The 13,602-nt window shown below is 32.8% G+C and overlaps 1 protein-coding gene across 1 annotated transcript in view; it reads right to left on the reverse strand.

The window, feature by feature from the left end:
• Positions 1-13,602, reverse strand: part of LOC105224260 (delta-1-pyrroline-5-carboxylate synthase) — a 237,945-nt gene that overhangs the window by 122,252 nt on the left and 102,091 nt on the right. The gene's annotated exons all lie outside the window — the stretch shown is intronic.

Genomic DNA, 13,602 nt, shown 5'->3' on the forward strand with positions numbered 1-13,602 from the left:
ATTTTTCTTATGTTTATTTATTGGGTGTATAATAGTTAAATAAATTGTTGAAATGACAAGGAAAAAAAAAGGTCCTGTACGATGTCCACGATTGCGGACGCAATTTTGATCTAAAACAAAAATTTCAAAAAGATTATTAATCTGTAGGAAAGTCGCTATCGGGCTATGGAGAGTTTTTTTTTTTTTTAAATTTGACAAAATGGCGGAGGTTTGAACAAAAAGTATCGATTTTTACCATTTTTCGACAGTTTTTCGTAGAAAAATAGGAAGATTTAAAAAAAATGCTTCTATGGTGCGATAGCGAATGACTTTGAAATATTCTCTCCAAATTGGAACAGATATCTTCAAAACTCTTCCTTTCAGAGTACAAACCACTTTGAAACAACCATTCTGAGAAAAAGATTGGAGTTGGTACGTTTTCCACTCTGTTTCCTTTCTACGAGAAACGTTGTAGCGATCGTAATAATTTGAATTATTATTAAATCGAAATTTGAGAGAATGTTTATTACAGTGTATACTATCTGATAATGCTCGAAAATCGATTTTTCGAAAATTCCACACTGAGACGATCCCATAATGCACATATCATTACCAAATTTTGGGCACCTTGCCATCCGATATCAAGTTGTTAAGAAATATATAAGTTTAAGTGAAATTAAAATTTTTTAAATACTATAGACTCAATTATATAATCTCTAGAATTATGGTATAAATGATCAGGGTGACGAAATGAATCGATTTAACCATGTCCCTCTATCCATATATACGCAGTTTTTGAGATATCGATCTGTTTTTTTTTGTGTTTAGCTACGACTTTTCTATATAAAAAGGGTACTCATTTATTGGAACTGCCGATATCTGTCGGACTGATATAACAAGACAACGAAGCATTTTCGGAAGAAATTGGTCAGATCGGAGTACTTTAGTATATTGCTGCCATAAAAAGTGGACGATCAAAATCTTTTGTATTTGTGAAGGGTGTTAAAGTGCAATCAAAGTTAATGTTTATTCTATTTTAGAGAGTAAAAATACAAAAAAATAAAATAATTTGATTTTCTACTAACTCTACTCTAACTTTTACATTTGTAATTATGATATATTTTACATGACACCTTTGGATATTCCACAAACTTATTTAAAAAATATGAATACTCGTACTTATAAAACTGAAGTCAAGCCCGTTCAAAATTGTTGTTTTAACTATTTGTCAATGTATGTACATATGTGAATAGTATGTTAGCGGAGTGAGTAACTAATTTATATTTTATTTTGCGCAGGGGATGGCAAACATATAGTGTTGGATTATGGAGCATGTGAATTTATATATATATGCATATATAAATAAATTTGGTAATAAGTGTGTTTGCGTATAACGTCATTCAACCATTAGTAGGCATCAGTTACCTGGGAAACCTAGGGCATGATACTTTTTTGAACATTGTATGAATATCCGTTTTATACGAAGGCAAGAGATTCCCATGAGCTCTGTCAGCAAACCCATAACAAATGCCATAATATATCGGAAAAGACATTTAAATCTAAATATCGCCGAATTCAAAGAGTGTCAGCCACATCGGTAACTCACTCACTCATGCGGGGGTGGGGTCTTTGCAACTCTTTGCGGGATACAACTTGCAAGACGTCACAAGTCGAAGAAACGTGTCAGCTAATGATTTCGTGGTAGTTATATTTGTTTTGCTTTAGAAAGGAGCAACCTGCTGGAAGTTACTCCTAGCATTCGGCAATGATGTCAGTAAACAAGTTGACAGACTGAGGTGGATAAACAAAACAAAACCAAAATTGTTTTAAAATCGACGACATGCATCACACTTCCTACCGCTGATGCAGTAAAGGCACAAGGACTACTTTCTGTGTACTCGCACATAGCTTCACTTGCCGTAACAATTGACCTCATTTATAATTCAATACGTTAAAAGTCACAGCATCGTTGCGTTGAAATAATGGTTTTGTTTAATGGTAGCTGACAGTGATGGCGGTCGCGGTGCAAAATGTGTTGGATATGCTTAGTAGAATTGCACTTTTGTCGACCTACGAGAATCAACAACAGTCAGACAGCCAAGTTTTAATTTATAAACAATTCAATATATTTTGTGATGCGAAGGCAATGTTGCAGCAGCTTTAATTGAAGATTTTCAAAGGTAATTAACAAGTCTCCCAACAATTAGTCGCAAGAAATAAAAAACAAAAACACCATATCAATTAAAGGGACGCCATGTCTGTCACGACGGAGTCCTCCAATTATCTAAATAAATGCTAGTAAAAAATATTAGTTTAAAAATTCGCTAAGTTAAGTTAAATTATTATTTTTTATTTAGAAACAATTTTTTTGGAAAATATTGAAAAAATGTATTTCAGCCCAAACGGTTTGGATATGGTGTCATTGATATTTTAACAAATTCCCTAAAGGATATATTCCGTAAAAACAAAATTTTAAAAACATAAATAATGTTTCATGCATTAAATTACACCTTAACAAGACAGCTTTCCTAAAAACTAAAAGCTCTTAAGTTCTATGAAATCTACCTTTTTCACTCTTGACTTATAGGCTTTACTTTGACCTCCTTTCGCAATAAGTATGAAAAGTTGGGAGTATTGCAGTATACTACAGTATTAAAGGTGTAATATGTAGTTCTAAAAATTAAATCCCATTACTCAAGGCGAAAAATTCTAGTATAAATTAGACTTGGGACAATTGTAGGCTTTGGGCCAAGATCCAGTTGTAAGAAATGCAGTACAACAACTATGTTCAGGGATACTAGCAAATAGTTATGGTCGGATGGTATCCCCTTTACTGCCCAATACGAGTAGTATGTTAAAACTTTTTCAATCAAATGTCAAAAGTCGTCCTCTCAAGGAGAAGGTCGAAGTTCGAATGACAAACCAAGTTCAAACAGGGATTCTCATCCACCTGCTATGTAAAAGCCAATTGCAGGCTGGAATACAGATTGCCCAGGGTCATATTATTAGATAATATTAAAAATTTCAATTTTTAACAAATTAAAGAATAGATCAAAGAACATGAAATAATACAAATAGGTATGACTATGATAAATTTTGAAGAATTATAGAGAGATATTGCTCTACTTAATTCAAATACACTAAATTTTCGAATGGCAACATTATTTTCATTTGTTGCACTCGAATTTTTGCTCTCGATTTACTGCTAATTTAACAATAACTGAGAGCTTGAGGAACATTTCTAGGCGTTATTGCACATAGGCGTGTACACTGCCCAAACTAGTTCTTATTGGCCAACACTTATGTAAATATCCTTATCTATATCCGATTGTATGCTTCCTACAAGTTATTGCAATATTTTATTTGCCGGACCTAGTAAATGCAATATTTAAAAACAACAACATATTAAAAAGCAAAGGGGTGGAACGCCTACAACAAATCAAAAGAAGGTTTATAGCAGATAAACATTATATCATTTCACTCGTTGAAGTCAGCCCACCAAAATTCTCACGAACACTCAAAGAAAAAATCAGTCGGAACTCACTATCCACTATCGCATACCCACATGTACGTACGTATGAATGTATATGTGCACACACAATGAGTGCACAAATCGTGCAATATCATATTTTCGTATGGACGAAAGCGCTTGTGTATTTTAATGTGTGTTGGACTCTATTTGTTTTGTTTTTGCTTGAGCGATTGTGGGTAGTTGAGGACATTCCATCGGCTCGAAGATGTGTGTGACAATGCAAATAATCTTCGTGTGCCGAAGCTAACAATTAAATCGGCGGTCACAGCGCCGACGCAGCAATCCAGTGGTGATTTTCATGCTGCTGAGGATCACAGCGGAAATCGGAAGTCAGTGAAAACACCGGATGCAGTTAGTTTTCGGTTCTCATACCGTTAAGACGTTTTCTAATGTATCAGTTAACGACGCAAATATCGTGCGACTATATTGTGAGAAATTTTTCTGTTTAGTGATTACTAAAATAACCCATTCTAAATTTATATAAAAGTGACTTTTGTATATAATGTGACTAAACCTTTGGGTGTTTGTATAATTTTGATTGTTGCTCAGAAAGCCCTTTATTTGAGCAGGCTTTCGAGCAATAATTAAAACCAAACAAAACACCCATATCTTCAATAAGCAATACACGCAAAATAGTTTCACGAAAAAGGTGCAATTTTTATTGAGTCAATTTAAGTAAGTATCGATTTATTCGAAAATTCTAAAATATTATTTAAAGGGAGCATATTCCAAATAATTTTAAGGTAAGCAATATACTCTTCTACGAACTATTCTGTAGAAATTTAGTGATGGATGGATATAATAAGTGCAGTAAAGTCTTAGCTTTTGATTGCAATTACTTTTTTTAAACTCGCTATTTTTTAGTTGAAATTTTGAACCAAACCTAGTTACAGGTTGGTGCCCATTACTGAATTTTGTAGAAAACCGAGTACCAAGTTCTTTAAACGCTTTCGAGGTATTATGAATTATCCATTTTAACGTAGAAAAAATAGTGGTCCGTAATCATTCGGATCGGATTTTTATATCACATAAATAATGTCGAAAAGGGTGTGTGTTATACTATGTACATATCTGTGCACAATTTACAAATCAGCTTTTCAACTTAATGTTATTATCACATATTCTTACAATTTCCAAAAAACTTATTATAAAATTTTTTTTAAGAAACCATTTTCTTAGAAATTCGTTTAAAGTATTTAATTTTCCGGATTAGATTTCTTTGGTTATGATTTGACAAATTGGTGGAAATCACTTAAATCTGCCTGAGCTTCATTAACCAAATTTTTTTTTGGTAAAAGTTAGCCTCATCGTCACATAAAAATACCCAGGAAGAGCAATGGCAATCATTTCACCATTCACATGGTAGTAATTTTCTTAGTTACCATATGCCAAAAATTTAAAGGAGTAAGATTGCATCTTTCCTTTACACATTAGTACTGATTATGTTAGAATCTAATTCATTGACATCTTCTAACGGAATAAACAGCTGAAATAAACCTAGAAATGTTTTTGTTTTTCAGTTTTTTGTTTGGCAAATTATTTACATTATATTTTTATTGAAAAACCACAAAAGTATTTCTAAATTGAATAAAAATCTACTGAATTGGCTAAGAAAATTTTATTTGTGGTATTTTGCGGCTTCTGCGAAACTAAACGCTCTCAGGCTGAACTAGGGATATTCGCACGCCAATTCATTTTCACATCTATAAGATCTTAACGAAATCAATTGCATCTCAGTTTTCGGTAACTTATTTTCAAATATCGATGACAAAATTATACTTTTTTGCAGCTCAGTGAAATAAATGGGCACACATATTGTCAAATTTCGGAAAAAAACCAGTTTGGTTTGCATCGGTATAGACTATACTTTTGAACTAAAATTTAAAAATTAATATTTTATATATTTTTGTGTTGGTTGCCCAATAATTGGTTCGGAATTTAACATGATAAAGAAATCTCATTTGTGTAACAGATGAAGTGTTTTAAAAATTTACATTTTCTATTTTTTTATTTATTTCTTATGATTTTATTATTATTATTGTACTTATTATTAAGGAGTGAGCATCGTTTGCAATTAGAAGTTTAGTCTCGTTTTGGAAACATCAATTTCTTCGCTATATTTTTCGTTTCATTTCGAGATAATTTTTATACAACATATTTCTATTATGTATTTCATGTACATATCTATTTTCCTCAGCTGAGAATAATGTGAACTTAAAAAATTGTTTCTTGTGTTAAAGTCATATGGTTCATATGTGTACATATGTATGTATACCTATAACGAGATTTGTTCAAAATTCCGGTGGTTTACGTTACAGATAACCTTCGTTATAACGGGTGATTTTTTTGAGGTTAGGATTTTCATGCATTAGTATTTGACAGATCACGTGGGATTTCAGACATGGTGTCAAAGAGAAAGATGCTCAGTATGCTTTGACATTTCATCATGAATAGACTTACTAACGAGCAACGCTTGCAAATCATTGAATTTTATTACCAAAATCAGTGTTCGGTTCGAAATGTGTTTCGCGCGCGTGTTTTGTTCAGCGATGAGGCTCATTTCTGGTTGAATGGCTACGTAAATAAGCAAAATTGCCGCATTTGGGGTGAAGAGCAACCAGAAGCCGTTCAAGAACTGCCCATGCATCCCGAAAAATGCACTGTTTGGTGTGGTTTGTACGCTGGTGGAATCATTGGACCGTATTTTTTCAAAGATGCTGTTGGACGCAACGTTACGGTGAATGGCGATCGCTATCGTTCGATGCTAACAAACTTTTTGTTGCCAAAAATGGAAGAACTGAACTTGGTTGACATGTGGTTTCAACAAGATGGCGCTACATGCCACACAGCTCGCGATTCTATGGCCATTTTGAGGGAAAACTTCGGACAACAATTCATCTCAAGAAATGGACCCGTAAGTTGGCCACCAAGATCATGCGATTTAACGCCTTTAGACTATTTTTTGTGGGGCTACGTCAAGTCTAAAGTCTACAGAAATAAGCCAGCAACTATTCCAGCTTTGGAAGACAACATTTCCGAAGAAATTCGGGCTATTCCGGCCGAAATGCTCGAAAAAGTTGCCCAAAATTGGACTTTCCGAATGGACCACCTAAGACGCAGCCGCGGTCAACATTTAAATGAAATTATCTTCAAAAAGTAAATGTCATGAACCAATCTAACGTTTCAAATAAAGAACCGATGAGATTTTGCAAATTTTATGCGTTTTTTTTTTTAAAAAAAAGTTATCAAGCTCTTAAAAAATCACCCTTTATGATAAACTGTTATTTGCTTTAGCTTAAGGGGTCAGTAGGGTAATCTTTTTTCAAAAAAAATTTTTTTTTTTTGCGTTTTCTTTTCCCTTAAAATTAATGTAGAAATCCACTTTACCATTGGAAGGTTTGGAAAAAGGCCCAAAAATAATAATACCGCTGGACGTTCGGAGCGTTCGGAGTGCACACCTCAAACTTTAAACGCGTTTTTCTCAAGACACACTTTTTTAAACTGGCGGAGATGATTCCTGCCGGTTTAAATGTTCAAAAAACGCCTGGCTATCGTCTCTATTAGGTTCATAATTTTTTATAATTCATTGACAATGTTATGACAAAATTTATGTAAAAAAAACATGGAGAAAAATTAAAAAAAAACTTTAATTACTTTTTTATTTATCAATATTTTTTCGTGATTCTAGTAGGGACGATAACCATTCACGTACTTTTTAAAAATAAGTTTTTAATAGACAATTTTCTTTTACTCATGTGTAACATGGCATATTTCCAACATATTTTCATAAATTCATTGGGTCTTTCCATATTGTGCTGTATATACTCATCAACTTTTTGTCGATTACAATGCATATAAAATCAATTATTATTAATGGTTTTCTAAATTGTACTGTAATTGTTAAATTTTTATAATTTCAGTGTTTTGAATATTCTCAATTATAAAATGCCGTTGTTGGCTAAGAAATTACTCAAAAGCTTTCCCACTGGAATTTAATTTAATTACTTCATTTTAAAAAATATATGTAATCAGTATTCAAGTTTTTATATCAATGAAATTTAAAAAAGTAAACAATATGAAAATCAACGCACAGTTGTGTTATGATTTTTTTTAGAAAAAAGCAAAGTGTATTCAACAAAGTGAACTAAGTATATGACATTTAATTTTTCTTTACGCTTATTTGACATGAATGTTGTCATTGACTTAACCCTTACATTTATTCAAAAATTCAAATTCGGAAATTCAAAAGTAAGCAAATTTCAAAACGAAAAACAATATTTTTTTAAATAACTGAATAAAATGCCGAATACTTGTTGCCTATGCAAAACAACTCATGGAAGTAACTTACCAATGTTTTGTGCTCCAACTGACAAATCGCAACGGAAGGAATGGGAAAAAGTATGTGGCGTACAACTCAGTTTGTCATCGAGAATATGTGGGCTACATTTTAAGGCGGAGGAAATAAAAGAATCTCCCCTTAAAAGAAGACGACTAAGCCCCGATGCAGTACCCTCATTAAACTTACTTCCCAATCTTCAAGAAAAAAAGTAATAAACCCTCATATTTTGATAACTAGAAATTTTACGTTTTTACTTACTTCCCAATCTTCAAGAAAAAAAGTAATAAACCCTCATATTTTGATAACTAGGAATTTTACGTTTTTACTATTGATTAGGTCTCAAGACAAACTTGTTTGCGCGAAAATTTTAACAACTGATCGGAAGCTATATATGCTGTGCTGTAGTTTTTGTTTTTTACACGTATGTAATTGTTTGTAAAATAAATATGAATTCATTATAACGTTGAAAACAAATAAATTGGTTGTCTCTATTTCTATTACGTTTATATTTATCATATATACTCGTATGTATGTATGTAAAGCAAGTGGCTTCATATTGTTCAAGATCAAAAAAAAAAACACACGGGTTAATATAAACAAATACATGAATTGTTTACTATTTTATTGTCAAATAAGCGTAAGTCAAATACTTAGTTCACTTTGTTGAATACACTTTGGAAAAAAGCACACTTATTTTTAAGGAAATTCAAATATTCTTTTATTTAATGTGAAGTACCATCGATACAATTAAGTTTTGAATATAAGATCTTTGAAATGGCCCCGACAACTTCTTTTGCAGGAACGATTTCGATGAACCCAATGATTTTTCCACTAAATCAATTCGTATGTCAATTGTAGTTCGTTCAATATTAACTTCTACGACTCAAATAACCCAACAAGAAGTAGTCTGTTGGTGTTAAATCACAACTTCTTGGAGGCCATTTAATGTCACAATTTCTTGAAATAAAACTTTAATATAATTTCTTTCTATAAAATTTTCTAATAATAATTCGGTTGTTGCACGTTCTGTGTACACGTAGCCTCGTCTTGTTGGAAACAGATTTCGTCAAGATCAAGTCCTTTCAATTGAGGTCATAAAAAGTGGGTTATCATCGATCTATACCGCTCTCCATCGACAGTAACGGTGTCACCATCTTCAATCTAATGGCAAGCCCAAATCATTTCTCAAAATCCAAATTTCGGTCCTCAGCAAAACTGTTCAAGCAGCAATATTTTCATTACTTCGAGTGGTTCTTTGTCATATTAGCACTATAAAGAAAATGACGATTATTACGACCACAAATTGCAACAAAAAGTTTATCAATGTATATTGACCCTTAAAAATCATATCATTCCTATTGGAAAACCCAGTATCTTTCAATGAGTCTTAAACAAGAACAAGTAAGGAAAACCAAATTCGGGTGCAAAAGCACATTTCAAACTCTTAAAACTTTCTAAGATGAAAATGACTTTAGGTGTTGGCAAGACTTAAAAAGATGTTGTAAAAATATTCGAATTTCAATCAAGTTTATATGTTATTAACTTACATTATAGGGCACATATTACTTCCTGCAGCAAATTATTTATATTAATTATATTAAAAGCATCCCCAAATATAACTTGATAGACTCAAAACACATTTACGAGGCTAAATTAAATGTATTAAGATGGGATTAGGGAGATGAGGTTTGGACCAATGTCTAAACCAAACTCCATCATATTAAGCGCTAAAAATGTTTAATAAAGTTCGTAATTCCACTATAGTATCACAGATTTTGAGCAACCTAAACAATTGAAAGACAGATGAGAGTCAGAAATTACTATAAATGTAGGTCTGGGCTGATTGCACAAACTTTTGACATTGCACAGATACGTATACTTTAGAACATATTTTCAAGTAATTTTATAAATATACCAAATAACTCATGCACCGTTATTTGAAAAATGCGTTCTCTCAATTTCATTAAGATAACAATAATATTTGCTGATATATGCGTATAAAGTCGGCCGGAAGTTCGAAAATCAGGTATATGGGACCTAAAAGAATTATGGATCCGATTCAACCGATTTCTGACACTTCTACTATTATTATCCGAAAAGGAGTTTCTCCGAATTTTTAGAATATATCTACCAGTTTGATGGATGTTTTCGATAAAAAGTTAGAACTGGAGTTTACATTTTAAATATCTGGAGGCTAAAAAGATTTGCTCGCAGCGAAATTGGTTATTAAAGCTTGAAGGATTTAGAAGATACGCGCAATAATTTTTTTAACAAATGTAAAAATTTATGATTTTACGATGCGTTATGACAAGTTTTGAGTACCCTAACTATAAAACGATCTCGAAATTAAATTACTTACTTACTTTGGAACTCTTATTTTATGATTATTTGCTGTTGTGTCCGTATCTTGGATTAAAGTTGAACATGAAATGCTTCACTAAAACATGATATTAAAATAGAAAAATTTAAAGAATTCGAGTACTTATTTTCCACCTCAAAGTTTGTACAATTATTGTTGACAAAAAAATGTAGAATTTTTTTCAATTATTTAAGGAATTAAGTTCCATGTCCAGTGTTTTTCATGACACTTTCAGAAAAATAGCCTTCAAGACAACAATAGATCGCCCAATATTCCATGGCTTGGGAGATTAAAACAGTAACCACATACAATGCAAAAGCGTTTTCGTTTCTTTGGCAGGTGAGTAGAATCTAAGAAATTGCTTACACAAATTCGACAACGAACCCTAATAGAGAACACTACCAAGTTCAAGTATTTGGGAACAACAATAAATGCATGATAAGACTGTCACTATTACTATGCCAAATATGAGCGCAATTTGTCAACCAATTTGTTAACAGCAGCTGCTTAAGTCGATACACGTCAGTGGTGCGTTGTGATTTTTACAATGGATAAAAATATCGAACAAAGAATTAGTCTTAAATTTGTATTTCTAACCAAGTTTCGTGTGCGGAATCGTAGCGAATGTTGGAAAAGGCTTACCGGGATTCAGTTTCATCAAAAACACAAGCCTACGACTGGTACAAAGTATTCAATGTCTCGTTCTGGACGACCTTCGACCTCTTCAAATGATGAAGATATTAAAAAAGTGAAGGATATGGCGTTTGAAAATAGTCAGACAAGTGTTAGAGAGATAGCAAGCGACATCTTTCGGGAGTGCGTGTGAATGGATGATGGATATTTTAGGTACGAAACGTTCTTTCTCGACTCGTCCCAATAAAGCTTAAGTTTTTTTCAAAAAGAGGAAACTGGTCTCTGTGAATATGCTTGATCGTACAAATACCGATCCCACATTCCAGGAGAATGGTCAACAATAATCTGAATGAAAGGAAAAAAAACAAGCACGATTGTAACCGAATATAAAGCCGAAAACGCAATGAATACCATCGATCAACCACCGTATTTACCAAGTTTGGATCCGTGTGATTTTTTCTGGTTCCTCAAACTGAAATTCCCGCCCGTTTTCAATTCATCGAAGAAAAAAAACAACACAAATCCAACCAACCGGATATAAAAAAGACAATTTTAAAGAATAATTATGAAGGCGATTATGAGCTATGATAGTAGCGGTTTGGAAGACCGGAACAAAGTAGAAGATAAAAATGCATATGTATCAATAATTTATGCATGACAATGTACCTAACAGATTACCGTCTACTTAAAACTTTTGGTCGAGTTAAACGCATAACATTGTGGATGCTCGCAAAAGGGTCATTGTCAAACAGCAATTTCTACGAGTAATTTACTACGAACTCACTATGCAACAATGCAATTCCCAATTTGTTCACACCTTCGAGGTGCTGACTAACCAGTCAGTTAATTTTTGGAAGTTCAAAAATGCGAAAAATCGGTAGATCGGTACTCCACACTTTGTCTACAATTCGGCAAAGCACACACTCATACCCATATATGTAAACTCACATGCTACATCCCAATCGTGAGTATTCATAAATACATACATACGTGAACATAAATATATTATATGTTTGTGGGTTTGTAGGTGGCAAAATAGTAATTGGAGTGCGTTGACACATAGTGACATAAACAACAACTTAGCGTTCAACGCGCCCAATTGAGCTTCAATGTGAAGGTCGTCCGTTGTGTACAGGTCGTTTCCAGCGATCACGTAAACACTTACATACATATATATTTGTATACAAATCTATAGAAATACTCTCATAATTGAAAGTTAAGACAAAAGTTCATATGAGTACATATGTATGAACTAATTTCATATGTGAATAGTACATATGTACACGGGTATAATATATGCACATGTACATATTTACCACGATTATCATATTAATGGCTATGGTGATACTTTTCGCATTGTGGCGCTTTTTTTCAATGACGCATAGCTGCGCGTCATATCAGCATATCTAAGGGCAAGGAACACCCGCACATTTTTCAATGCTCATGAAATTGTTCTATTGAAAAAGAATAATCAGAGAGCCAATGTTTACACTTGTAAAATTGTTCCGCTTTTCAAAAGTTTAAGGTGTTAGTTAGACAGTTATGTGCCAGAAATTTGAATTAGTGCATTGCATACACAGATATGTATGAATTGATTTTATGATATCATTTTGGCTCGCAGACAATAATTTTTTTATTCAAAATCGGTTATATTAACTTACAGATTTGGAATAGAAGTTTTCCTTATTATCGACTTTATAGTTAAACGAAATCTGTTTTACTAGATTACATCTTAAAATCTATTTTAAAATAAGATAAGTTGATGATAATAGATGGCAACAGATTTATGCCTCAGAGCTTTAAAACCAAATATTTGTTTTTTCTTAATGCTTATAACTCTATATATGATTAGACATAAGCTTTTTTGAATATTTGAAAATCTGAAAAAATGATATGAAATGCACTGTTATTTTTAACCATATTTTTCATGCTAAAAATTAAAGTCGAAAACGATAAAAGTTCTTGCCCAAAAATTATCTCGCTACATGTAAGTGAGTCAATAAGAATTTACAGATTTCGAAGATCTTTTCTAAAAATCGTAGCAACACTTCAAAAAAACACTGCTTTTGGGAACACATGTTTAAAGCTGACTTCCGATCAAATCATTTAGAGATACATACCTTACAAACATATATGCAAAAACAAAAACACACTTTTTTCAAACCACGATGGTAGATCCCCCATAAATCTACAAATAGATAAATTGATAAAAAAAAAAGTTGTTGGTTTCTAATCATTAGCAATATTAGAGAACCGACAAAAGTAAAAAAGGAAAACCTTTCGATATATTTGTTTTATTTAATTCCTAAATAAAGAAAATATTAAAAATTCCATTAATAAAGCATATATGCCTTTTTGCACATATTTATAAAGAGAAACTGTTTACTCTCAAACATGGTTACAATAACAATATGGCGCCTATGTAGCTGCAGCAGTGCCATTGTTTCTCCCATGGGTGTACCTTCATACCTGTGCATGTTAACGAATATAAGTAGATTTAGCTTGTAAACAAAAATTGCCCTTCCGTAAAGAACACCGGCAATTGTGTTTTCGCGCTCCCGCACTTTTAGCACAAGCCCATGGCTGCACGCTAGCCCGTTATCAGATTTTAACTTCGATGCAGCGTGGGTGGTGGTTGTGCCAGCTTAAACTTTGAAATTTTCGGTGAGCACGCAAGTACACACGTAGCTCTCCGCTCATGACGTATAGTAAAGAGCGAAATTCAACAGGGAAGTGTTAATACGCTGGTGTTATATAACC

This window comes from Bactrocera dorsalis, chromosome 5 (genome assembly GCF_023373825.1).
Source record: "Bactrocera dorsalis isolate Fly_Bdor chromosome 5, ASM2337382v1, whole genome shotgun sequence".
Classification (NCBI taxonomy): Eukaryota; Metazoa; Arthropoda; class Insecta; order Diptera; family Tephritidae; genus Bactrocera; species Bactrocera dorsalis.